This window comes from Myotis myotis, unplaced genomic scaffold (assembly GCF_014108235.1).
Source record: "Myotis myotis isolate mMyoMyo1 unplaced genomic scaffold, mMyoMyo1.p scaffold_m19_p_1, whole genome shotgun sequence".
Lineage (NCBI taxonomy): Eukaryota > Metazoa > Chordata > Mammalia > Chiroptera > Vespertilionidae > Myotis > Myotis myotis.
The window spans coordinates 65,082,252-65,108,497 of NW_023416313.1; the positions used below are offsets into that span (position 1 = coordinate 65,082,252).

At 39.3% G+C, this 26,246-nt stretch overlaps 1 protein-coding gene across 2 annotated transcripts in view; it reads left to right on the forward strand.

Annotated features, from left to right (window-relative positions):
* Positions 1-26,246, forward strand: part of BMPR1B (bone morphogenetic protein receptor type 1B) — a 383,526-nt gene that overhangs the window by 153,765 nt on the left and 203,515 nt on the right. For both annotated transcript variants that reach the window (XM_036340048.1, XM_036340053.1), the window contains exon 2: positions 14,308-14,409. The gene's annotated coding sequence lies outside the window, so the exon portion shown is untranslated. The remainder of the gene's footprint in view (positions 1-14,307; positions 14,410-26,246) is intronic.

Sequence of the window (26,246 nt, forward strand, 5' to 3'; positions counted from 1 at the left end):
GTGGCCACTTGAGTTCCTTGTTTTCACTTTTGTTGCGACAAGCAAGGTAAAGTTGGAGTTTCAGAATTAAGGAAATCATCTTACCATCTGATATATTTCCTTTATAGTGACTGCTTGCTTTTATATTTTTAGGCAAAATTTACTGTACTCTTACATTGGAGAAAATATGTAGTATTTTGCTTTTTCAACATTACAAAATCTCAAAACAGGGACTATAAAAAAAGGGCAGAGGCAAATGTCTTCAGATATAGGATCAGAATATGTTCCAGACTTCATTGGTGGGGTAAGCTCTTTGATTGCCTCCCACCATTTATTTGCCAACTTCTCTCCTACCAAAAACTCATGTTTTCCTTCTGATTGTCTGTGAATTTTCAGGGAAACTGATTTCACCTTCTGCCGTTTAGATCAAGACAATCAGGGTATTTCATCCTTCTGGCTCCAGTGAGGTATGCAGGGTGGGTATGCGACCTAAGCCAATTCAATAAACTGAATCACAGGGCTTTGGTTGATATTGCAGAACAACAATGCTTTCTTTCTTGGTGAGCAAAGGGACTAGTCAGCCTCAGGAATTGCTGGCCCCTGTGTTGGAATAATGAGCTAAAACGGTATAGTGGAGAAGTGAAATGGAGCTGGGTTCTTGGTTATTTCATTGAATCATTGGATCAGGCCTTATCAGAAGCTCATACATACTTCTTAACTAACTTTGCAGTAAGGGAGCCAATAAATCTCCTTTATGTGTAAGTTAGTTTGCGTAAATCATTGCCACTGAACGAATTTTGCCTAATACTTCAAAGCCTTTGGTACTTTTGCCTGGATCTTTCTAACTTAGTTTACTTTCCTAGAAGTAAAATCTCCTGTCTGCCTTAGACCTTAGTTTCCTCACTTATTAAATGAAGAGTTTGTATTGGACTGTACAAAATATATATTGGATTACTTTTTCCCTCTGCTTCCAAGAAGTGAAACTCATGCCTGCTTGATCAGACATTTGTTGACCTCCCTCCACCTATTTAGAAAGACTCTAGGAATGTGGATTTCTCCCATACTATATGTAGAACAGCAATCATGTTATATACGTTTAGTCAATTTTACAATCTATGATCAACTCTTTTTGTTTTTGTCCCAGAAATATAAGGACAAATGATAGGGCTAAGATTTATGATGCCAAAGTTAAGCAGCCTGTCCCAATATAAATCAACTAATTTTGCTGTTTTTAAAAAATAACATACTGGCTTTCTAACCTTAGTTAGCTATATCCTAAGTGTTGTCAATAGTTAAAATAATTATTTGAAAATAGTTTTACAGATCAGCACAGATCTTTCACTTCGTATTAGAAGAATAACTCAGAGCAGATGTCTTAAAGATTTCTGAGTCCATGTCAAATTCACATGTAAAGAAAAGTACAGAAGTGCTTTGAAACTCTGACATTGTACTGGGGAAATTTTAATGAGAGTTTGGAAATTCGTAGGGACTTTAACCATCTATTTAACAAGATAAGCTAAGGAACCAAGCAGATTTCTAAAGCTGAATGGGTGGTGATGGTGGTGGTCGGTAGGTGTTGGTGGGAAATAACTTTTATTGGATTGTGCCCAATGGTGACAGGCAGCAATCAGGGCTTTAAAAGAATTCAGTGAATGGTAATTTGCAGCAATCCAGTTTCATGTAGCAAAGATTACCTGCAAGGCACACATTTCTTTTTCTTTTTGAAAATGACAGCTTTGATATGTGTGACTCAATGATGAATGACTTTGTGAAATACTATTTATGAAAAATAGATGTGCTCCTCCAGATTGCACTGCAGGGCATTTAATGTTTTTTTAATGAGCATATGTTTTACAGATTTTGCAAATTTTTGTATCAAACTCTTCTTGGTCTTATCTATAAAGCAAAAATCACATGATCATATTTGGGTCTTATATTGCTCTATTTTTTTCTGTTATGCTTGCTAACTAGACTTTAACAAAGAGCTTTCCTGTGTTCTGAAGTATTACTTAAATTAAAAATGTTTACACTTTACAATCTTAATTTAAGGCCAACCATAATATTAGCCTAGAGGAGTTTGCCCTGGAGTTCAGATGCATCTGCCATTTTGAATGGATGCTCCGGGGACCTGTCTTATTTTGTTTCTCTCAAGAACACCTTGTTAAATTTGGTGATCATGTCCAAAGTCAGCAATGCATGCTGAGTTTCATGAGTTATTTGGCTATACATTGGGTTGCATTTTTTAAAGCTGTCACTATTTTCATTGAATCTTATAGTGTTATATTGATTTATAGCTTGTGTGCAAGTGTGTGTGTCTGTGTATGTGATGGCTACATTTGCTTTCTGCAGTTTAAGAAATAGTTTAAAATAGTATCTTTTCATCGTGTTCATAAGGTGAAAATCTAGTAGATGAAATTTAGAAAACAGGGGCCCTCAAATTTACTTGTGTTGCTTTCTAAAACACATGTTTAATTTAAAGCATTTTTTTTTCGTTTTAACTTATTGAGAGATTACTTTTTCCTATGGTAGAATAATAGGAGTTACTTTAAAAAAGGTATCTCCTGTCTCAAAATTGGCCTAATATTTACTTTCTCTGTTTGAAAGTTATTTGTATGTAACCTATTCATCCAAATTTCCTAAGTTTCACTGACAGTTAACTGGTAAACTCAGATAATCTGGACACAACCAGCAGGAATCAGCATGGTTCACAGGAAAGGAGCCGGAAAAGCTCTAAAGGACAGAGCAGTTCATTCACTCCTTGTGATGAACTGATTTGCCTCCAAACCTGCATTAATGCATGAGCATTTTCTATTAAATGCAGCAAGTACTGACAGTGTTACTATGATCAGATTATTAGGTGCCTTGAGATGAGAAATAGTTGTGGCACATTTCCTGCCCTCATGGAGCCAATGGATCACTAGTGGCAGAAGACAGAAGCAAAAATCATGCCAAAGACATATGTAGGAAGCAGAGGGGACACAGGCATTCTATGAGGGCTCCTCGAAGGACAGGTCAGAAGCAGCTGGGGAAAGGAACCATTATGAAGGAACCAATGCTTGAGATTATTCGTGAAGCATTAAGTAGCCTTTTTGGGTGAGAGGAGGTGGGGGAAGGCTTTCAGTTGGCAGAAATGCCCTGAGTACAGACTGGGAGTTTCAGATTATTAGGCCTTAAGTAGGTTGTTCATGAAGAAAACTGGCACGTAGTTGTGTCTTAAACGCCAGGTCAAGGAGTGTTTCATGTACGTACTTCGCTAGGCAGAGGGGAATCACTCGCAGCTCGAAAGCAGTCACTTGGAACTGGACTTTATGGGGAGCAGTTGAAACTCCTTAGGAAGAACTGGAACGCATTCGGAAGTTGCTCAAAGAGTCAAGGGCCTAACTGCATCCCGGAGGAAGGAATGGAAAGAAAGACAAATGCCTGGCACATTGGGAACGTGGAATCCATTGTATTTGGCGATTATTTGAATATAGAGGCTGAGGGAGACTGGTGTTAAGGAAAATTCCAAAGTTTTGAGGCTGTGTGTCTTTGGAATGTTGGTTGTTATTATTTTAAAAATATCTTTTTATTGTTTTCACAGAAGAAGGGAGAGGTAGAGAGAGATAGAAACATCAAAGATGAGAGAGAAGCATTGACCGGCTACCTCCTGCATGCCCCACACTGGGGTTCCAGCATATGTTTTACAGATTTTTCAAATTTTTTGCATCAAACTCTTCTTGGTCTTATCTATAAAGAAAAATTACATGATCATATTTGAGTCTTATATTGCTCTGTTATATTTTTTTTTCTGTTACGCTTGCTAACCAGACTTTAACAAAGAGCTTTCCTGTGTTCTGAAGTATTACTTAAGTTAAAAATGTTTATACTTTACAACCTGGGCATGTGACCTGACAGGGAATCGAACCTGGACCTCTTTCATAGGTTGATACTCAACCACCGAGCCACACCAGCCATGCTGGAATGTTGGTTATCTTATTGACAGAAATCTGGGGGTTGGTGGTTAGAAGAAGGAGCTGTTTGTGGAGAGAAAACAGGAATTAGGTAAAATGGACTTCACATGTGCTCACCCCCACCCCATGGTTCTAGCACAGTGGTTCTCAACCTTGGCTGCACATTAGAATCACCTGGGAATCTTTTTAAAATCCTGATTTCTGGGCCTCATCCTCTGGAAATTCTGTTTCTTGTTATGGGTGGGGCCACAACATTAGTAACAAAGAAACAGAATTTCCGGAGGATGAGGCCCAGAAATCAGGATTTTAAAAAGATTCCCAGGTGATTCTAATGTGCAGCCAAGGTTGAGAACCACTGTTAAATGCCTCATCTGATGAGTAAGTGTGTGTGTGTGTGTGTGTGTGTGTGTGTGTGTGTGTGTGTGTGTGTGTGTTTAAATGTTTGTATCTGCAAGTCATTCTAATTGATACATGAAATTCTTTTATACATTTCTTAGATTTGGAGTTATATACAAATACCTGTATGAGCTTGATGGCAGACCAGTTACATTTTAATCTTGGTAAACGGTATAAGGTTCAGAGTTGAGATCTCATCTAATTTCTAATTGGTTCTTTTCAGACAACACTGGGTGGGTCTGTCATGCCAGTGAAGTCTTCTGGTAAGAAAAGAGGAAAGTACTGTTTGGTCAGGCGCTAGGGAAGAAGACAGCTGGCCTGGACTACTGACTTGGTCTTAGATACTAACACATTTTAAGAAGACATGTAAAACAGGGTCCTTACTTTTGCTTTTTGGTCTTTAGTTCATGCGAGATATTTTACATTAAGATACTTTATTTTTTCAAGGACTTTTGAGTATGTTCTTTACAAATGATAAAATGCAATTATTTAATTCTTATAAGCTCCTAGACTTAATTGCAATATTTAATGGGTGATATAAAGATAAAAACCTCCTGTACTGCAATTAATATTTAATAATAATCAATTAAGCGATGAGTTAGGGTGACTTTACTACATCACACAAAATCTGTGGCCCAATTCAGCATGATGATATGATTGTATTTTGTAAGTTTTACAAATGTTTTAGATAGGGCTAAAGTGATTTTACTGAATCCCTTAAGATTTATTAAAAAAACACACACACACACACACCACACAAATGAAATGATTTGTGACACAATTCATTGACTAATTTTCTTAACACATACACCTAGAACCAACCAAAGCTGTGCCTCCTAACAATTATGACTTTAAACTGAGGAACTTGAAAACTTGGATAAAGTAATGGTTTAAATGAATCTTAAGTGCTTATTGTAATGAGTATCCCAGAGAACTTCTCTTTCTGCCCACTGAGGTTTCGATTGTAGTCAAAGCCATCGTAAAATATTTCTTGGTATTTCTTTGGGAGATTGTGGCATAGTTTTAAAACTTGGGCAGGGTGACATGAAGTGGAACTATGTAAATTAGAAATACTTGGTATTCTTAATTTTCATCCATGTTGTCTCAAATGTCAGTATTTCATCTTTTGTATGGCTGGGTAGTATTCTATTGTATATATGTACCACCTCTTTTTTAAAAGTTATTTTTATTGCTGAGAGAATTACAGATGTCCCCCATTTTTTCCCTTTTGCCCCATTCACCGGGCTCCCGCCCCACCCCAGGCCTTCACCACACTATTGTCTAAAACTAAACTATTGTCTGTGCCCATGGGCTATGCATATAAGTTCTTTGGTTAGTATCTTTCTACTCCCCTCCCCCTTCCCTTTGAGATCTGTCAGTGTGTTCCATGCTGCCATGTCTCTGAACCCATTTTGTTCATCAGTTTATTTTGTTCATTAGGTTCCACATATAAGTGAGATCATGTGATACTTGTCTCTCTCTGACTGGCTTATTTTTCTTAGAGGGACTCTCCATGTCCCTCTACGCAGTCTCAAAGGGTAAGAGATCCTTCTTTTTTTACAGCTGCATAGTATTCCTTGTATAAATGTAACACAGCTCTTTTATTCAGTCATCTACTGATGGGCACCTGGGCTATTTCCAGATCTTAGCTATCTATCTGTCTATCTATCTATCTATCTATCTATCTATCTATCTATCTATCTATCTATCATCTATATATATATAATAGAGAAATATGCCAATTAATGAGGACACCCTAATGGGTGGACTGGACAAGAGGTTGTGGGCTCGCAGCATCAGGGGCGGGGCGGCAAGGGCCTCCATGCACCTGCGCTGAGGGAGGGCCTGATCAGCAGTGGCCACAGCTGCTTCAAGGGCTGGAGAGAAAGGAAGGGCTGGACTGGAGGGTGGGTGGCGCTGGGCTCCTAGTTGTAAATAAAACTGCATATGGGTGCACACATTCTTTCTGATTGGGGTTCCAGACTTCTTAGGATATGCTCCCAGAAGTGGGATTGCTGGATCAAACAGCAGTTCCCTTTTTAATTTTTTGAGGAAACTCCCTATTTTTTATCCATTCATCTATTGAGGGACACTTTGGTTGTTTCCATGTTTTGACCACTGTGAATAATGCTGCAATGAACATAGGGGTGCACATATCTTTATGAGTAAATGGATCTTGAGACTATCATGCTAAGTGAAATAAGGCAGTTGGAAAAAGTCAAGAACCATAAACTTTCACCTATGTGGGATTTAAAACTGAAAGCAATAAATGAACAAACAAGACAAACAAAAACTTATAGACACAGACAACAGTATGGTTGTTATCAGAGGGAGGGAAGGTGAGGGGAAAGTGAAGGGTAGAGAGGGCCAAATATATGGTGTCTAGAGGAGAATTGACTTTGGGTGATAAATATACAATGCAATATGCAGATGATGTATTATAGAATTGTACACTTGAAACCTATATGGTCATATTAACCAATGTCACCCCAATAAATTGAATTAAAAAAGGAAATAGTTGGTACATTTCATATGTCCAAGGTGCTATGCTAGAACTTTTTTTTTTTCTGTTCTCACATCATATTTATCCTCAGCAGCTTTTGTTTCTCTTCTGTTATCATCTAATCGCTAAAACTATTTTTGCCAACGTCATGGATTACCTCTTTTGCTGAAAAATCTGTTGGCCTCTTTTTAGTGCTTTTGCTGTATCTCAGGATCATTTGAATCTTCGGTGTTCCCATCTCAAAACTGTTCTCTGTGCTCTCCTAACCCACTTCTCACCACCTGTGCCGATGCTTCTACGTCTCCTTGGCAGGTTTCTCCATCCCTCTGCCTCCTGCTGGTGCTCCCATGAGTTTAGTCTTTGGTTTTCTTCCCTGGTCCTCTCCTGGCTCATTCGGTCCACTTTCCTAACTTCATTTATTAGTGTTAAATGCTAATGGCTCTCATATCACCAGAACAGGTCTCTCCCCCACAGAACAGGCCCTCTTGTGTGACTTCTACACATCTGCACTTGGAATGTCCACTGGAGCGTCAGGTTTGACATACCCCATGTCCCAAGCTAAAGCCATCTTCCTTCCTTTAATCCCAGTGGGTTTGCTGCTCGTCCTGTGTCCTCTCCATTAGCAAACTGCACTGTTATTCTCCCTGTTGCCCAAACCAGGAACCTAGGCATTGTCTATGATATCTTCACTGCTGTCTATCTCCTCAACGCAAGTTTTTAAATCTTTCCTGTTTTATTTCCTTAATACTTCTCAAGTGTAGCCACCATTCTCTGTTTTGATTACTGTGGCCTTAGTTTAGGACCCCTGCTTTCTCACCTTGAATCACCATACATGTCCCTTAACTGGTCTCCCTGCAGCCAGTTTTGCTCTTTCCATTCTAGCATCTGTTTGTCAAGGTGACTTAACAAAAACTTATTCTTAAATAGTTCCTCAGAATAAAATGCAAAATCCTCAGTATGGCATATGAGACACTTGAATATATGGTGCTGCTTAAATCTTCTGATCTTATATTTCATCACATGTCTGTGATTAGCTCCCAGTGGTCTTCAGAACCTAGCTGAAGCATCCACGGTAGCTCAGATCTGCCCTGTGCCCTGCTGTTCCAGGTGAGCTCTCTGTCCTTCCCTTGTGCTCCTGTGACACATGTGTTGAACTCTAAGACAATGTATGGCAATAATTTGTTTGTTATACTTTTAGTTTTATGGAGAGGGTCTGTGATGCTTTGCCATATATACTTACTATTTATAAGTATTTAACATAAAGCCATTAAGGGTACAATAGGAATGTTAAATGAATTAATGAGTAACCATACTAAGATCAATAGAACCTACATTCTATTCTGAAGTAGCTCACTGCCTAGTGAGATTTATAAGTACAAGTAATTTAGAAAAGCCATCAGCAATTATGCTAGAATGTGGGATTAGCTATTAAAACTCATGTTTTTAAGTAGGAAATGATTAAATGCTCATATTTCAAGAGACTATCTCTTGAGGATCCTATATAATAAAAGCCTAATATGCTGTGTCTGGTTGTCCGGTCAGCCATTCAACCAATCAAAGTGTAATATGCTAATGATATGCTAAGGCCACTCAACCGCTCACTATGATGTGCACTGACAACCAGGGGGCAGGCGCTCCAACCAGTAGGTTAGCTTGCTGCTGGGGTCCTGTGATCAGGACTGAGTGAGATGGCCAGACATGCTCTGGAGCCCTCCTGTGGTCTCTCCCTGGCTGGCCAACCTCCCGCGTCCCTCTCTGGCCCTGATCATGCACTGGTGGGGCCCCTCAGCCTGGCCTGTGCCCTTTTGCAACCCGAGACCCCTCAGGGAATATCAGAGAGCTGGATTTGGCCTGATCCCACAGGCCAAGCCAAGGGACCCCACTGGTGCACGAATCCGTGCACTAGGCCTCCAGTATATAATAAAATGACACAGAAATATTCATGACATTCAACCGTCTCTTTGAAATGAGGCATCATTGTAACATTTAAGGTATTCAGAGTACTTTACAAAACATTTTTATTGACTCTTTAAAACCTGTCTTTTGTTTTGTCAGTTTTAGGAGAACTCAACAAATGTGCAGCAGGGTGTATTAAATTTCTGGACATTTAGTTGGCTAGCTAGGATGCATGGGGATCAATGCTTGTTTTTCTTTTCCTTTCTGAAACTAATTATTATTACCTAATAAGATTTCACATGATTCTGGCCTCTGACTCTATGCTTTATAATTAATTCACTAATTACAAGAAATATAGTGCTTTTTTTCCCCTCTGTCAAAAACAAATTTAAGAGGACATAATGCAATTTTAAGAACTTGGGCCTGTTTGGTGACTCCCAGAGTTAAAAATCAAGGGGGCAAAATTTTGTAGAAAATAGTTAGCGATGCCTAACAATTTTTAAAGTTATAAATGACTGTGTATCATGGACTTTTACATTGCTTAGCGTAGCCGAGACTGTGAGTATTAACTCTTTGATTCCAAGGACAGGATCTCTTTCATTGGTTTTCAAGTCATGATTCCAGAGCCCTAGAATTCTGACAGATGTTTAAGGAACCTTGTGAGGAAGCCAAGGAGTAGGTGGGCAGGCTGTTGGTAGATCTCTGTGGCCCTGCCTTGCATCTTCCCCTTTTCGATCACATCCGCTGTTTTTATGTTGTCTATTGGAGGTGTGTTTTTTTTTTTTTTAAGGATATTATTTAAGAGTGGGGCGGGGGGACTTCTAAAATACTTTGGAAACCATTGGTTCACTTGATGCAAATATTCGAGGAAATCATTTTGTTGACAATCAGGAAACCCATGAAAATAGAAAATATACAACATTTCTTTCATTAACTACTGTTTCCATGAGTCACCTACAGTGACATCCTCAGAGATTTGGGGGAGAGCTGTACAGTTAAGGTGTGACATGAGCAAGGTGTCCTGTCTCCTTTGTTTTCTATCACTTGCAGTCAGCCCATGGCATTTCCATGTCTGGTCATTAGAACCTTTGGACCAGGGCCTGACAAGGATTGGGGGAAGTGGGAGGTGGGAATTTGGGGAACAGCGAGAAACAGAATTTTAATGCTTCCTAAGAGCAAGGGAAAGGGTTGCTGATTTTGCCAGTGTCATGGTGTTCTCATCATAATGCTAAGTACTTTCATTCCAGGAAACTGAAGACTCAGGGCAGAGTTTTATAGATTTTGGCCAAAGGCTGTTCCAGGGGAAAAGTTAATGTTTAAAGGTGCTGACCATTCCCCTAACTTATTTCATTCTTTTGGTTCCATACTTTTCTTTCCCACCCCAAATAGGATTATCCTAGGTGTAAAATCCAGATCACTACCATAGTAACCACACAAATACAGCACAAAAAAGTGCTATTTGTTTTGATTTCATAGTGATGGAAGGGAAACTACACAGGGAGCTGTTTAAGGGACATAGATGATGGTACAAAAAACGTTGTCTATAGGAGATGAGTTGGAATGCACTTTGCCTATACAATAATTTGTATCTGAGAAGTAGAATCTGGGGAGTAACTGTATCTTTTATACAGTTAAAAAAGTTGGCAACGTTGAAAACAACCCACTTTCAAAATGATAATTTTTAGAGGAGGAAAATTGAACTGTTAATCAGAAGGATGGGATTCTTTGCAGCAGAGATGGAAAAATACGCATTGCCATATGTGAAGAAGGTTGAGGGCAGTTTATCATAAACAGATAAGTATGTCAAATACATCCACACACACACCCCTGTTTTGGCCTCAGAAGACAAAATTTTATGGCCACAGATAGAGAAATATTGCGTATTTGTACATCTCTCAGATAAGTAGGCATTTTATTTATGCACATATTAAGAGGAAACAGTTTAAGAATAGGAATTAATCAGACCTGGTGCAAAGATATTGGAGGTTATCAAATTTGCTGGACCTGGTTAGAATGAGGTCTGAGCAAGTGGTGAGAATGTCACCCGAAGGTTCTGATTCATCCTTTATTCCACTGCTGATTATACATGAAGCATCATTGGATTCCTGGATTCAAATTATTGAAGTGGCTACAACCGCTTCAATTCTAATTGTAAAGGCAATATGTATAGAATATAGTTCTACTGCCCAAAGTAACCTCTGTATACACTTTGATGTCTTCTTCCTTCTTTCGTATGAGTGTGCATCTTACATACAACATTTATATAATACATTTTAATATAATGTGAATATTGGTATTAAAATTTGAATGAAATATGCACGTGATTTCCTAAACTGCATTGTGGTTTATTCATTTAACAATTCTTTATTTTGTGCCTGCCATAACCTAGGGATTCCTGGAATTCAACATTCCCTGAAAGCATGGCATTTAATGACTTCTTAATATTCTATTACATGATAATTTATTTAACTATCTCCTTATTGTTGGGCATTTATATTGTTTCAGTTTTTTTTATTATAAATGATATTAAATTATTATCTTATCTATTTTTTTCTATGTCAGGATATCAGATTTTTTTCTGAAGTAAAAGCCCAGTAAATGTAATTATATTTTAATAATCCTCAATTTAATGGTGCTGAGTTTGGAGAAAATTAGCCAAACAATAGGGTATTCAGGAACAAATGTAAGACATAATCACTGTCTTTTCAGTCATCCAGCATTCTGGATGGAGTTTACATGGCCTGGACGTGAACATCACTTTAGTGTGGGTGTATCACCGTTGTAGCATAGTGCAGTTGCCTAGTATGTAACAGATATTTGTTATGACAGATGGTGTCATTGTACACCAAGTTATTCATCTCTCATTATTGTTCTTGACATTTCAACACCCAGTTCTTATGCATAAACAGCTCTTAGAGCCTACCTGAGCTCTTACACTCTTCTGGGTCATCGATGCTATAAAAACACTTCACTGTACCATGGCCCCACTGAACAAAAGAGAGGGAAAAATTTAAAGAGAAAAGAAAATTCCTGCCCAATGCATAGGTGTTCTGTTGTCTTGCAAGATAATAAACAAATTTTGCTTTTATTGAATTTTGAACTATGTATGGTATTTGGTTCTTTTAGAAACACCCTGCAAGTAGCTAATGGCTATGAGATAAAAGATAAGCCATAGTTCTCTTTCTCCCTCCCCTTTCTCTTCCCTTTTGTGGGTGTGTGTGTGTGGGCGTGTGTGTGCACGTGTGTGCATGCTCACACATTCTCACATGTCTGTTTTTTCAAATATGCGATTCGGTTCATTCATTTCAGTCATTTGTAGTATTCACAAACATTCAGTCCAAAGTGTTTAATCTTCCCACGAAGCGCTTCAGAGATTCGTCATATGAGATCATTGGTTTCTCTTTAGTGCTAAGTCATAGCAAATTATCATCTTTTTTTAGGTTGATTTTGTAGAGTGTTAAATGCCATTTAAATTTCCCTTAGATATGAAGCCATTTATTTTTCTCCTAATCACTTAAAATAGCAAGAACTAATCAACCGGAGTTTTCCTCCTTGTTATGAATACACCAATCTACCCCTGACTCACGTGCGTGTTTCTGCCTTTAGGTCAGTGGGAACTTGTCCCAGCCGTGTTTTCTTTATTTCCCTTCATTCCTAATTTCTCTGAGGAACAAATGGCAGCATAGTTAAGCATTAGGAACTTGTTGCCGAAGGTGCTAACCTAAACATCAGTGCCAGGATACGACTGAGACTTAATAGACTAATTAATTTGTCTACTGCACCCCTGACCTGGGGATTTCGTACAATGGGCTGTACTCAAGGAACTGAGAGTCTGGTATCCAAAGTAGAGAAATGCAACTTTGTGTGCTTTATACATCAACATGCAATTAATACTGGGTTCTTTAAGAAAATAGATTTTGAAAATGGAACTTTATTCCATCACATGTTTTTGAAAGTACGATACTGCAAGATTCTGTGTGCCTTTTTGTTTGTTTTCTTCTCTGCCATTTTATAGCCGTGCTACACAGAACCCTCACGTTATTTGACCCAAATGTGCAGCTGACCTCCAGAGGAGCCTAATTATAGAGAATACCACAGGTTCTGAATTACCTATTCTAAGGGAGGATGCCCTCACAACCACAGTAACTCGTAGGAACAAATAGGAACTTAAAGCTTGAATGACATTTTAAAAAGTGTTTGCATTATGAATTCCTGACTGTGGTATTCATGTTCCTTTCAGTAAGAAGATTAGTTTTATTTCCTCTTATGTTCCTTTTCTCACTTCTCCTTCATGTTGGAGACAGTTTAAATATACTTCAAGGGCAGTTAACATTCGACTGCCACTGAATCCAAGGCACTGGATAGAAGCTCAATTGAATAAATCTATTCATATTAGTTTGTCAAGCTATGGGTTATGCTTCTCTCTGGATCTTGAGAACCCACAGAGAGGTAACAAATAAATGCTTTCCTGTTAGGATTTTATTTAGAACGGAATTTGTGAATTTGGAAGCATTCATTAGACCACCAAATGTCTGCTGAGCAAACAGCAGGCACTGTGGTAGGCACCGAGGATAAAGCAGTGAACAAGAATGACTGTTCCCAGCTCTGCTGCAGCTGATGGTCCAATAGTGGAAGTCACACAGAGAACAGTGGTTACCCCTTATTCGAGGTTTCACTTTGCATGATTTCAGCTATCTGCAGTCAACCGCAGTCTAAAAATATTTAATGGAAAGTTCCAGAAAGAAATAATTTATAATTTTAAATTGAGTGCTGTTCTGAGTACGGTGATGAAATGTTTTGCGGTCCCGCTGCATCCCTTCTGGGATGCGAATCATGCCTTTGTCCAGAGGAGCCACACTACCCGCCCCTTCCTTACTGAGTTGCCATCTCAGTTATCATCTAACTTTTATTTTGGCATACTGTTACAATTGACCTATTTTAATATTATTTATTGTTGTTAATCTCTTAATTTATAAATTAAACTTTTTCATGGGTGTATTTGTATAGGAAAAAACATAGTATTATATATGCATCCCCTCGGGGGCATCTTGGAACATATCCCCTGTGGATAAGGGGGACTACTGTGAACACAAAGAATAACAACAGAACTCAAGACAAGGCTGCTGTGATGCAGACAGTGGAACAGGGTAAAGGGACAGAGAGCAACTGGAATGTGTGTGAGATGTTATGTTAGCCATGGTATTAGGGAATAGCTTTCAGGAAGGCTATATTAGGCCTGAGAACTAAAGGATGCGATGGTAGCCTTATTGGCAGTCAGTTCACCTGAAGGCAGCATATACAAGATTTTCATGCACTTCTCAGTACAGGTGTGCTGCATGGACATACACAGAGTCCATAACGCTCAGAGCTGATGCTCAGAGGATACTAGCTAAATGAACAGAATAAATAAATATTGGCATATGATTTCAGAGGAAATTGCTTTGTCTTTCGAAAGTTATGTTGCCTCCAGTAGTGGAGTAAAAGATTTAGGTGTGTGCATTTTTGTTTTGTTTTTATGGAAATGTGAAGTGAGCCTCACATGGACAGTTTTTGTAGTTATATATTATTTCTTTTATTTTGCAGGTTTCAGCGTGGTCAAGAGAGTGCATGTGTCGGAAGTGGGTGTACCTTGCATGAATCATCAAGAGCATTGTATGCTGTAAATATCAGCGGCATATTTATCTGGTTGGTATTCTAAATCAAGTCAGACTTGGCCCGATAGTACACCTCTTAGAAATTAAACCATTGATATGAAGGGAAAGACCATAAATTGATTTTGTGTATCAGCTTATGTTGAGACAATTCACCATATGTCTAGCGAGGCCACATACAAGTTAGTTGAGGTGTTAACAAAGTCATTTGAATTCCTGTGGGGGGGGTGTGTGTGAAGGGGGTGGTACTGGTGAAGGCAAGAAGTCAAATTGCGTAGAGGTCAAGTGAAAAGAGTGACTGGGGACTTTAGGTACTGCCTGCAAGTGAATGTTATTTGTATCCATTTTTAAAAGAAAACCTGGCGAACAGGTATGTTTGCAGCCCTTTGACAGGTTGGGGGTGGGCAGGGGAGATGAACACTGGAACATTTAGTGTTTGAAAGACAGTCCAAGATCAGTAGATAGATAAACATAGTTTCCAGTTTAGGCTTTAAAGTTATTCTTGACCTGTTTCTTCTTGTTTTTTTTTTCATTGGGAACTGCAGTTTTAAAGGTAGAAACAATATTTCATTTATTCTCGAACTTAGAATGGATTTGATTTTCCGTAAAAATTCATGTTATACGTTGATGGTGTTCAGAGTCTTTTCTTTGGCTCTTGTCTCTACTCACTCAGTTTAATTGTATTCACCCACAATTGTATGCTTACAATGATTATGATTCCATTCCTCGAATCCCTTAGTTCAGATCCTTATCATTTCTCAGTTATACTCTAAAATAGTTTCTTAATATCTATCCACCTTTCTCCTTTCCAAACTGTCCACCATTTTGTTAGCAGAAAGGATATCTGATCCGACCACTCTACCTTCATTGACATTCGATGCTTCCAGGATTATGGCCTTTGGCATATATGTCCTTGGATGCCTCCAAGATTATGTCCTTCAGCTTCATCTCATCCTTGCCTGCCATTCTAATCTTGTCACTTGGCTCTATCCTTTCTGTACCTGTACGCATAGCCTATGAGTTTTCTATAGTTTCTCAGTTCATCTGCTTGCTCATTCTTTCATGGTTTTGTTCCTTGGCACTTTCTGTTCCCTGATTCTTGAATGCCATTCCTACTTATTGTTCACTTGGGAAATTTTTATTTGTCCTTCATGATTATATTTAAAGAAAATATTTTTTCTCTATTATTCTTTCCCTGGCAGAGGTAGACACTTCCTTTCTCTCCTTCCATAAGCCTTGAATACATCTCTGGTTTGATTGTCCATATAAACTTTAAAGTGTTTCCTTAGCTCTCTTAGAGTGCTCTGTAAACCCCTTCTGGATAGACACTGCCTTCTGTTTTCCTCTTTATCCCCAGCCCTCAGCTCATTAACTAGTAGGGCTTCAACTGTCATGTGTTGAATGAGCAAATTAATACATGCTTCATATTTAGCACATGATATTTATTATGGAACAAAAATTATAAGAATATGATTTAGTTCCTCTCAATAAGGTTGTGATTTTGTTTGGTGGACAAGACTTAAACACATGAAATAATTAGGGAACACAAGATAAGGCATAGTGTACAAAGGAATTATTTATATTATAAAAGTTTAGTTAGTAGTAGATATACATACACATATACTCATACAGGTACACACATACCTACATACAGTAGGTAGAGGAAGAGCAAAGGTCAAGTTTAAGTATGACAGAGGCTCCATGAACTAGATAAGAGTGTGATGGGATAGTGAAGGAGTGTACCTTAGTAAGTCTTAGATTGTTTATATAGGTTTAGTATAAAGCCAAATATTGATCGTTTTTATTTGTAAAGGGCCACAGATAAAACAGGAGAAATTAAAACAATGAATGAAAGTTGAGGTGGGTTCTTGGTATGTGTTGGAAAGAGATTAATCCATGCATAGTGAAATCTGCACTGAATAATTAAGTCTTAAATGCAGATGCCTGAGTAGGAAGGGGAATGATTGACAGAAGGATCTTACAGTGACAGTAAGGTAACTTCTCTTGGGCTGGGTTTAAACAATAGCTGTAAACAGTGTTTATTGGGATCTAAGATGTTATGACTAGAACACTGTTCACCCATGTGGGGAAAAGGAAAACAAAACCAGAAATGAAAGCAACAAAAACAAGTCAGATTCATTCGTTTGCAGTTTGACAGTGAGAAGGGTTTAAGTTGAGTAGATGAGTGGATAATAGAACTGTGGTACATTTATTCAATAGAATACATGCAGTTGTAAAAAAGAAGGATCTCTGAACCCCTGAGACATCATGGAGGGACCTGGAGAGTATTATGCTAGGTGAAATAAGCCAGTCAGAGAAAGACAGGTATCATATGCCCTCACTTACATCTAGAATCCAATGAACAAAAGAAACTGGGGAGCAAAATAGACCCAGAGACATTGAAGCATGCAACGGATGTATTTCAGAGGGAAGGGGTGTGGAAGGTGGGACGAGATTAACCAAAGAACTTATATGCATCTATGCATAACTGTGGACACAGACAGTAGTGCAGTGAAGTCCTAGGGGTGGGGTGAGCTCAGGGGAGAAAGGATTAATGGAGGAATAAAAGGGGACATCTGTAATACTCTCAATAATAAAGATAGATTAAAAAAAGAAAATGAAAAGACAAACAAAAATTAGTTAATGAAGAGAAACCATCTCCCTGAGGAGTCAAAAAAAGAGAGAATGAATCGGAGTGAGCAGGAGGTTCACAAACAGCCGGTGATTAAGTCTACAAGGGCTGAAATCTACAGCCACAATATGTACTGTACATTTCTTTTTCATATTAGTTTCCTGAGTATATTGAAGATAAAGCTGACTCAGTCCAGGATGTATGAGGCAGAAAGAAAATTTAGGGAACTGATACCCATATCGTTCCCCAAGGTCCTTTGCACGTTCCATGGTCTTCTGTGCGTGTTTTGTAGATGGTGTCCAGAGTTTTTATTTGTCCTCCTGGGAGAAATAGCATGTACTTATACTCCATCTCAGTCCAGAATCACTGCGATTTTTACAAATTCTTTTTGGTCCTTGGAACTTAGGATTGGAATATGTTCAAGCTTTTCAAACATAGGGAGATAGTTGCTTCAAGGTACTGTGGAATCTGCGGCACCACAGAAAACGATTCAGGGGTGGGCAAACTTTTTGACTCGAGGGCCACAATGGGTTCTTAAACTGGACCGGAGGGCCGGAACAAAAGCTTGGATAGAGTGTTTGTGTGAACTAATATAAATTCAAAGTAAACATCATTACATAAAAGGGTACGGTCTTTTTTTTTTTAGTTTTATTCATTTCAAACGGGCCAGATCCGGCCCGCGGGCCGTAGTTTGCCCACGGCTGGATTAATAGCTACGTTTACCACATACCAAACCGCTTTCAACGCACCTTATAATTTCCACAATACCCTATTTCTATGACAACCCTATTTGGAAGGGAGACTAGGACAAAGAGAGGTTTTTGAGCTTTGCCCAAGATCCCAGACAATCTGATTCTATAATCTGAATTTTTAATCACTGTGTCCCCTCTACCATTTGAGAAGGAAAAATATTTTTTAAGGCTCTGAGATCCTAAAGTGGGAATCAACAACTTTCAACAAATGATTAAGGAAATTGATGATGGAACCAGATTCCTAAAGTGATGGATTCTTATGAGAATTCTGTATGTGAGCCAAAAAGAGCTACAATTAAAATTTTTAATTTTTCCCACATTTCTCCTTTGCTCTAGAGTTAATTTCACAACTTCTATAATTAAGGGGTAACCCAATACTATGAGTTTAAAGCCAGAGTAATAACTAAACTTTTCAACATGAAATTAATGGTTCTTGACAATGTAGTGGTCTGTGATATTATTAGGTTGTCATGAAAATTTTAAAATTGCAATTTGAAAGTGATCTTGAGTGCCTATTGTACTTGCGAATTTGGAAATTTTCCTAGACTAATGCAGTATGAATCTGTGCTTGATTTTGTCAAGTTTGTAAAAATTCATAAACTTTGTTATTTAAAGTCAGGTCCAGAGGAAACTGATAACTCATATTTCATATCTAGCCATAACTTTATTATTTTCTCATAATTCCTTGATAGAGGCAATCAGGTAGAGGTGATATATTACTCATACAATTTTGTAATATGTAGCAAACAATCTCAGTGGTCTTTTTAGAGTTTTTAGGGTTAGTGATTATATTTTCTGATTTTCAGAGGTTGATGTAACTTTCTCCAGATATTACGTAGGAAAATGTCTCGTTTTGGTTTGAGACATTTTAAAGCAGAAGTCATTTTAGGATACCTTGACCACAATTGAAGAAAGCCAACACTCATGAAAGTACCTGGAGAACTTCAACAGTGTTCTAGTTAGTGCAGCCAATGCTGTAATAGGAATTGTTAGTCTTGAATCAGATACTGATTACAAATTAATCTGATACTACTCCCCCCCCCCCCCTTTCTTTTGGTCTAGGAACTGGGCCAACAATACTAATGCATTTGGAGGATGATGATGATGATGTAAAAATCAAACATTTATGAAATAACAGAATACAAATTCAAGATACAATTAGATACTGGATTTGTTTTGTTTTTTGTTTTTTCCCTCTGACTTCTTATAAATAAACTCAGGCTTTTGCAATATTGCTTTTGGGATCTTCACCATGCCTTAGTCCCTGCAGATAAAAATTTCTTTAGTCTTACCAGAGCTTTACGTTTTTAAAGATTTCTTTTTGTCTTTGCCACAATTGTTGAAGATGTGAAGAAAGAGTGTTTACTGAGTTGTACAAGACACAGAGGCTGCCTTAATATGAGCTAGTTAACTTAGATTATTATTCAATTCAGTGTTTTGGGATTTTTAAAAATCATGTCAGCTATGCATTTAGTCCACTGTAACTACACCAAATTTATTCCTCTCCTTTATGCCGAATTGACTATATTACCAAGCTCTATTATTTTATCCTGTGTTGGTCTCCAAAATTCACCCCTAAAGTTCATTCTCACTTTCACAATTTTCTTCACAATTCTTTCATTCTTGAATGACTGGTGTTTGGCACAGACTTTTAACTGATTTCTGTTTTAGTTTTCATTAACCCACTACATAAAAGTTGCTCTGAATTTTGAGGTACTTGGGGCAGGTGTATTATAACAATGCAGCAAATGATTATTGATTGGTTAGAAATGAGTTCTGAGTTCTCAGAGATAGAAATTTAGATACTTCATTTGAATGTTGGGACTTTTAATGATGACAATAAATGCAATGAAATACAAGTAGGTTCTTTCTTCACTACTTTGTATATTTTAGTTATAAAACTTGAACCCTGGCTATCCTATAGGTGATAAAAGAGAAAAAAGAAACTGGTTATTTATTTTGAGTGAGTAAACATTTAGTAGTTCAAAATGGTAAAGCTAAAGTTAATATTTTCTTCATACATATTTCCTATATTTATTTGTAAAATATATTTAGACATTTAAAAAGATAAAAATTGTTATGAAAGTTTTAGCAGGCAGTATGGGCAACATAAAGAAATAAAAGTCAGCATTTTTATAGAACTTTTTCGCATATCTGTGAGAGATTGTTGAATTGGCAACCATTCATTTTTGGGAGCTTATTTTCACTGGATTGCTCTGTGTTTTCGAGAAAAGAAAACCCCAAAATGCTCATCTAATTCTAGTTTGTTTCTTTTTCATCAAAGCGCTTCAATAAACTTTTAATTGTTGATGCTGAAAGCGTGCAGCAAAGGTTGTGTGAGCAGGGCTTGGCTTCTATTGTTTTGTGTTTCAAATATCACTCATCCATTTCCAACAGGTGTTCTGCCAGCTGTGCCCCAAACGTTTCAAATGATTGAGAATCTGTTTCCATACTTACCTTGCATTGTGGCTGTTTGCTGTAAAAGGAGTTCTCTGATTACATAGTTTTCTGACACAGCCGAAGACCGGCAGAGAGAAAAGCCAGTCTAATTGGAAGTGTACCTGCATGTTGTTATTGCATCCAAAGAAGGAAGAAGTGGGAGGACTGGGATTGTCTTGTGTGTAGCTCTGGTGCTGATAAATGGGCTTTTCTTTTAATCGTGTATATTTTGGCACATATATTTATGTTGTGGCAAGAAGGAATTTAAATGGAGTCAGGATAATTTTATTTTCACAGCTGCTGGAAGATACACTATAAGAGTTTGAACACTCAAAATTTTAGAGCTAGGTGGCTTATTAAAATGGAGGGAAAGATCTCTTATATTTTGCCTGTTTGATGAAAGGTAAAACAATTACAAGGTCTTTTCTATCTGTAAAATTACCTGGTTTGTGATCATATGACTGGATTGAAAACATGTAGGACATTTTATGAATAGATCACACTTTTGTCAAGATGTTAAACAAACTGTTGAACTTCTTGAATATTTATGTTCTACACTACTGAGATTAAACTATCCTTTGTTTACTTATTATTAATCCACCAAATAAACCCGTCTAAATAGGCAGTACATTAAACAAATCCGTTTCCCAGGGTGATAAGTAGAGTTTTCCTTCAGCTATAAATAATCATGTCCGAAACATCTCATTTTCAAACTGTAGTTATTTGTAACTGATACCATGTTTAAATGTCATTTTATAGCTGATATCAAATTTAACCGTTGCTGTTACTTTATGGTATACCATTATTGGAATGAATTCTAGCCCTCAGCACAACTCCAAATATAAGCAGGCGTTAAGAAATATTGCCTTACAGTTGCAGGCATAAGATACAGTATGTCCATGCAGATAAAATAGTCTTATTTGCAACATTGAAATATGTTTACATTTTATGGAAAGAATAAAACTGATGAGGAACTAAGGGAAATATCCAATACTTTCTCCAGTTATATACGGTACTGGGTTGTAAAACTGCTGTGATCTAAGGTACTGCAGTATCCTCAGTCATTAAACCTTCCACTAGTAAGTGCTGACTTTTCCTATTTACTAAAAAATTAAAACAATTAGAACTTTCCATTCCATAGTATATGCCAATATATGTAGTCTAGCATGGTGGTAGGAAAAGCTGGCTCTGGTGTTCGCTGTTAGTACGTGAATTCTCGCTCTCCCATTCATTTCTTGTGTGACATTGTGTAAGCTGCATCACGGGCATGTTCCTCCATGCCTTTACCTCTGAATGAAGATAAAAGCAGTGCCTACTTCATAGGTTCGTTAGAAGATTAAATGAATTAATATGTGTACAGTGCTTAAGGCAGGGAGCTAGAATGGCTTAGCTGTCATCATTCTGATGCTTGGTCCTCCGATACCTAAGGAACGTAGGATGAGAAATACTATTGTGGGGAAGTGGAGCTTCATATATCAGTGTTTGTCATGGTATTCATTTTAAAGTTGCAGAAACTAAAATTGAATGCTGTTAAATATTTTTTTTCAAGATGAAATGATTAGTGGCAGATTTGGGACTTGAGTTTAGGAAATTTTCAATGTCTTGCATCTGTTCTGTTTTTTGTTATTTTTTTCTTGAGCACTCAAATAATTTTAATAGTTATAATTTACACTAGAGGCTCGGTGCATGAAATTCACATGTGGGTACATCCCTTGGCCTGGCCTGCGATCAGGCCCACCCCCCGCTGCCATCCACCCCTGGTTACCTGTTAGCCATCAGGTGATTGGAGCCTGCTGGCTGGTGGGAGGAACCAAGAGGTCGGCCGTTCCTGCCTGCTCGCCGGCCCCACCCCCACTGTGGGTTGCCTGCTGTGTGTGGGGCGACCAGCAGGCCGGGGGCCTGGGTCTGGTGCTGCCCATGTCCCCTGCCACCCACCCCCGGTTCCCTGTTTGCCATTGGACGATTGGAGCCTGCCGGCCAGGAAAAGGGACAGAGAGGTGGTCAGTGCACCTCATAGTGACTGGTCAAACGGTTGTTCTGGTCATTCTGTCATTAGGGTCAATTTGCATATTACCCTTTTATTGTTTAGTATAGAGGCCCAGTGCACAGGTGGGGGCCGGCTGGCCTGCCCTGATGGGGACCCTGGATCGGGGTAGGGGTCCCCACTGGGGGGCGGGGCCGGCAGGGACAAGGGACCGCAGTCATTCTGGTCTCTGGTCGTTCTGCTGTTTCACTCGCTGGGCTTTTACTATATAGGGCTAGAGGCCCGGTGTACGAAATTTGTGCACTGTGGGGAGGGGTGTGTCCCTCATCCCAGCCTGCACCCTCTTCAATCTGGGACATCCCTCTCACAATACAGGACTGCTGGCTCCAAACCGCTCACCTGCCTGCCTGCCTGATTGCCACTAACCACTTCTGCCTTCCAGCCTGATCACCCCCTAACTGCTCCCCTGCCAGCCCGATTGCTCCTAACTGCCCTCCCCTGCAGGCCTGGTCACCCCTATCTGCCCTCCTCTGCAGGCCTGGGTCCCCCCTTGCAACTGCCCTCCCCTGCAGGCCTGGGTCCCCCCCCAACTATCCTCCCCTGCAGGCCTGATCCCCCACAACTGCCCTCCCCTGCAGGCCATCTTATGGTGGCCATCCTGTGTCCACATGGGGGCAGCCATCTTGTGTGTTGGAGTGATGGTCACTTTGCATATTAGCTCTTTATTATATAGGACAGTTGTTGCTCTAAGTTTCTCTTTTCTCTAATTTGGAACTTCACTAAAATAGTTAAAATGGTGCAAATGTATAGAGTGCAAACTTTTAGAATATTCATGCTTTTCTAAAATCACTTCAAAAATTCTTACTTGGGAAATGGTCTGTATGTTTTCCTGTAAAAGAATACTAAAATAAGGAAAACCAAACGCCTCTTTTAACATCTCCTTTTCTGACTGTGCCAGAGTGTGAAACTACTTAACATTCTGTGCCATATGTAATACATAGGTAAGCTCTTAAAAATAATAGTGTATTATTGCTTTCCATTTCTTTGAAGACCAAGATTCAATCCATTATGCTTCTATGTAAAAATATATGATAAGTAAAGGGAAATAGTTTTCTTTGTTTAGATGACCTTATATAGTTTCCTTCAAGGGCCTAATGATTTATATTGTAACTAGTGGCCCGGTGCACAAAATTTGTGCATGGAGGGGGTTGTCTTTCAGCCCGGCCTGCCCCCTCTCCAATCTGGGACATCCCTCTCACAATCCGAGACTGCTAGCTCCAAACCACTCACCTGCCTGCCTGCCTGATCACCCCTAACCACTCTGCCTGCCAGCCTGATCACCCCTAACCACTCTGCCTGCCAGCCTGATCACCCCCATCTGCCCCCCACTGGCCTGCTTGCTCCCAACTGCCCGCCCTGCTGGCCTGCTCACCCCCAACTGCACCCCCCTGCCAGCCTGCTCACCCCAAGTGCCCTGCCCTGACAGCCTGATCGCTCTCAACTGCCCCCTCGCCCCCCGCTGGCCTGATTACCACCAACTGCCCTCCTGTCGGCCTGCTCGCCCCCAACTGCCCCCCCCTCCCCTGCTGGCTTGATCACCCTAACCACCTCTGCCTCGGCCCCGCCACCATGGCTTTGTCTGGAAGGACATCCGGAAGGTCTCCCAGTCTAATTAGCATATTACCCTTTTATTAATATAGACTAGAGGCCTATTGCATGAAAAGATTCGTGCAATAGGCTTTCCCTTCCCCTGGCTGCTGGCACCAGTTTTCCTCTGGCACCCAGGACCCAGACCTTCACTCTGGCCACCGCCTTCCATCTTCGCTCTGGACACAGTCTTCACTGTGGCTGGAGCCTTCAGTCTTTGCTCCTTGCTCCGGCAGGAGTCTTCAGTCTCTGGCCAGGGCTGCTCCTGTAGCTCCTTCTGCCCCCTAACCTCCCCCTCATAGCTTGATCACTGCTTTGCCTGCAGACCTCGCCGAGGGGCTCCTGGGTTTTAGGGGGCCGCCTTGCCTCTGGATTTCCGATCCAAGATCACGGGCCACAGGGAAGGCAGCTCCTGGGTCCCGGGGGTGCCGCCTTTCCAGCAGCCGGGCTTTCCGGTTGTGATCAGGATCACCGGCCGCAGGCAAGGTGGCTCCTGGGTTCCGGGGTGCCGCCTTGCCTGCGGCCTGGCTTTCCGATGGCGATCACCAGCTGGGGGGTGGGCAAAGGTGGCCCTGGTTCTCTGATCCAGGGCCGGGGGGCAGGGCAAAGGAGGCCTTCAGGGCCGCCTTTGTCCTGCCCCCCAGCCCTTTCCTGCCGCCTGGGTTTCCAATCACCGTTCTGTCCTTCCCCTTTTGCCTCCCATCATTGCGGCTAAGTATGCAAATTAACCGCCATCTTTCTTGGCAGTTAATTTGCATATCACCCTGATTAGCCAGTGGGAAGTGTAGCGAAGGTACAGTCAATTACCCTTTTTGTCTTTTATTAGATAGGATTTTTGCAAAGTTTTGTGGTTCACAATAGGGTATCAGACCGTGAGATGGTGGTGATGCTACTTTTTGTGTAGTTCCAGTGGTAAGTGGGCTTCCTAAAGGCAGAACTGTAAAGAGGCCCTCATTACCTTCCCTCGGTGATTTTCTTTAATGAACTTTTTGCTTTATTGTAATGCTACCATAATGTTTACAGTGCAACCTGTATACCTGCATCGAAGAGACATTGAATGGCTTGGCTGTCTGCAACATGTAATACATTCCAGCCTTTTTCCGTGACATCATTGTTATAACAGACTACTTTGAGAATGTGAACAGCAGCTGTATACTTGTGTGAGTTTTACTTTATGAACCATAACCACCTTTTCAGGTCTCTACAAGTGATAGGGCAGCTTGATGCTTAACCAATGAAGCCAAACTCTGAGCAGTGAAATTGTGAACAGATCTAGTAATGTCATGGGCCCCATGTATGGAACATTTTGTAACACAACAAAGGAAAACAACAAGGGGACTGCAATTTAGCACGTTGGCTAAGAGGGTTTTCTTTATCTCTTTCTCAGTATAACTTCATAGAATCAAAGTAGAATTGCAGTTTGTGTCAATAGATATAGCATATCTTTCATTGGATTTTATAGGGAAACTTGATCAGATTTTCCAACATTTGACTGTTCTATTTCCCAGCTTTTAAAGAGAAAAGCAAAAAATTCTTGTTTCTTGAAGATGAAAAATATAAATGCTTATTCTTACCATAAAAGTAATATTTACTCTAATATGGTGGGTAATAATCTCTTGATTAAGTATCTATGGATTATTTATGTATAGGAAAATAGGTATATCTATTTCTAATCTGTATAATAGTAAAGCAAAAATAAACCACTTTAACAGAGAAATTTACATAACTGTTATAAGCCTACCTGAAAAGTTCCTTACTTTTTGTGTCTCAATAAACATTTTCTTCTTGAATAATAATTATTACTGTGATTTTCAGTGACAAACTATATGCTTTCCATGTGTCTCTTTTCTGTAGATAAAGTAACCTTGAAATAATGTCTTTTCCTTGGATGTTTAAAATTCTGCAGAGAATTTATATAAGAAATCAAAATTCCTGAGATTGGAACATTTTTATAAGAATATCTTTTATAATTCCCTATTTTATTTTAAATCTAGACTTTTAGAACATCAGCAATCTCACAAATGTATGACCCATGCTAAAAGTAGTGAGTTTTGCCATGGAATATTAGTGAGTATAGTTATCTCTTTGAATCTTAATACATTTTTAATACATAGGTAAGCTCTTAAAATTAATAATATATTACTGCTTTGCAGCCTTGAGCTCTAATTTTTAAGACTGCTATTGATGTCACTTTTCTTTGGGGATTAGTTGCTTCCTATGTAGCAATGTCAGAAGACAGAAATGTTTATTTTTCTTTTTCAGATTCCCAGTGAAAATGAAAATTGTTTGTGGTTTTAAAAAATATCAAATCTTGAATTTTTTAAGGAATAGTAATTCTAAACTTCTATCATTTTTTCCATTGTTTTCATGTGTCTTTTAGTTTGAAGTGAAGGTTAAAGGAAAAATGGCTCTGGGAA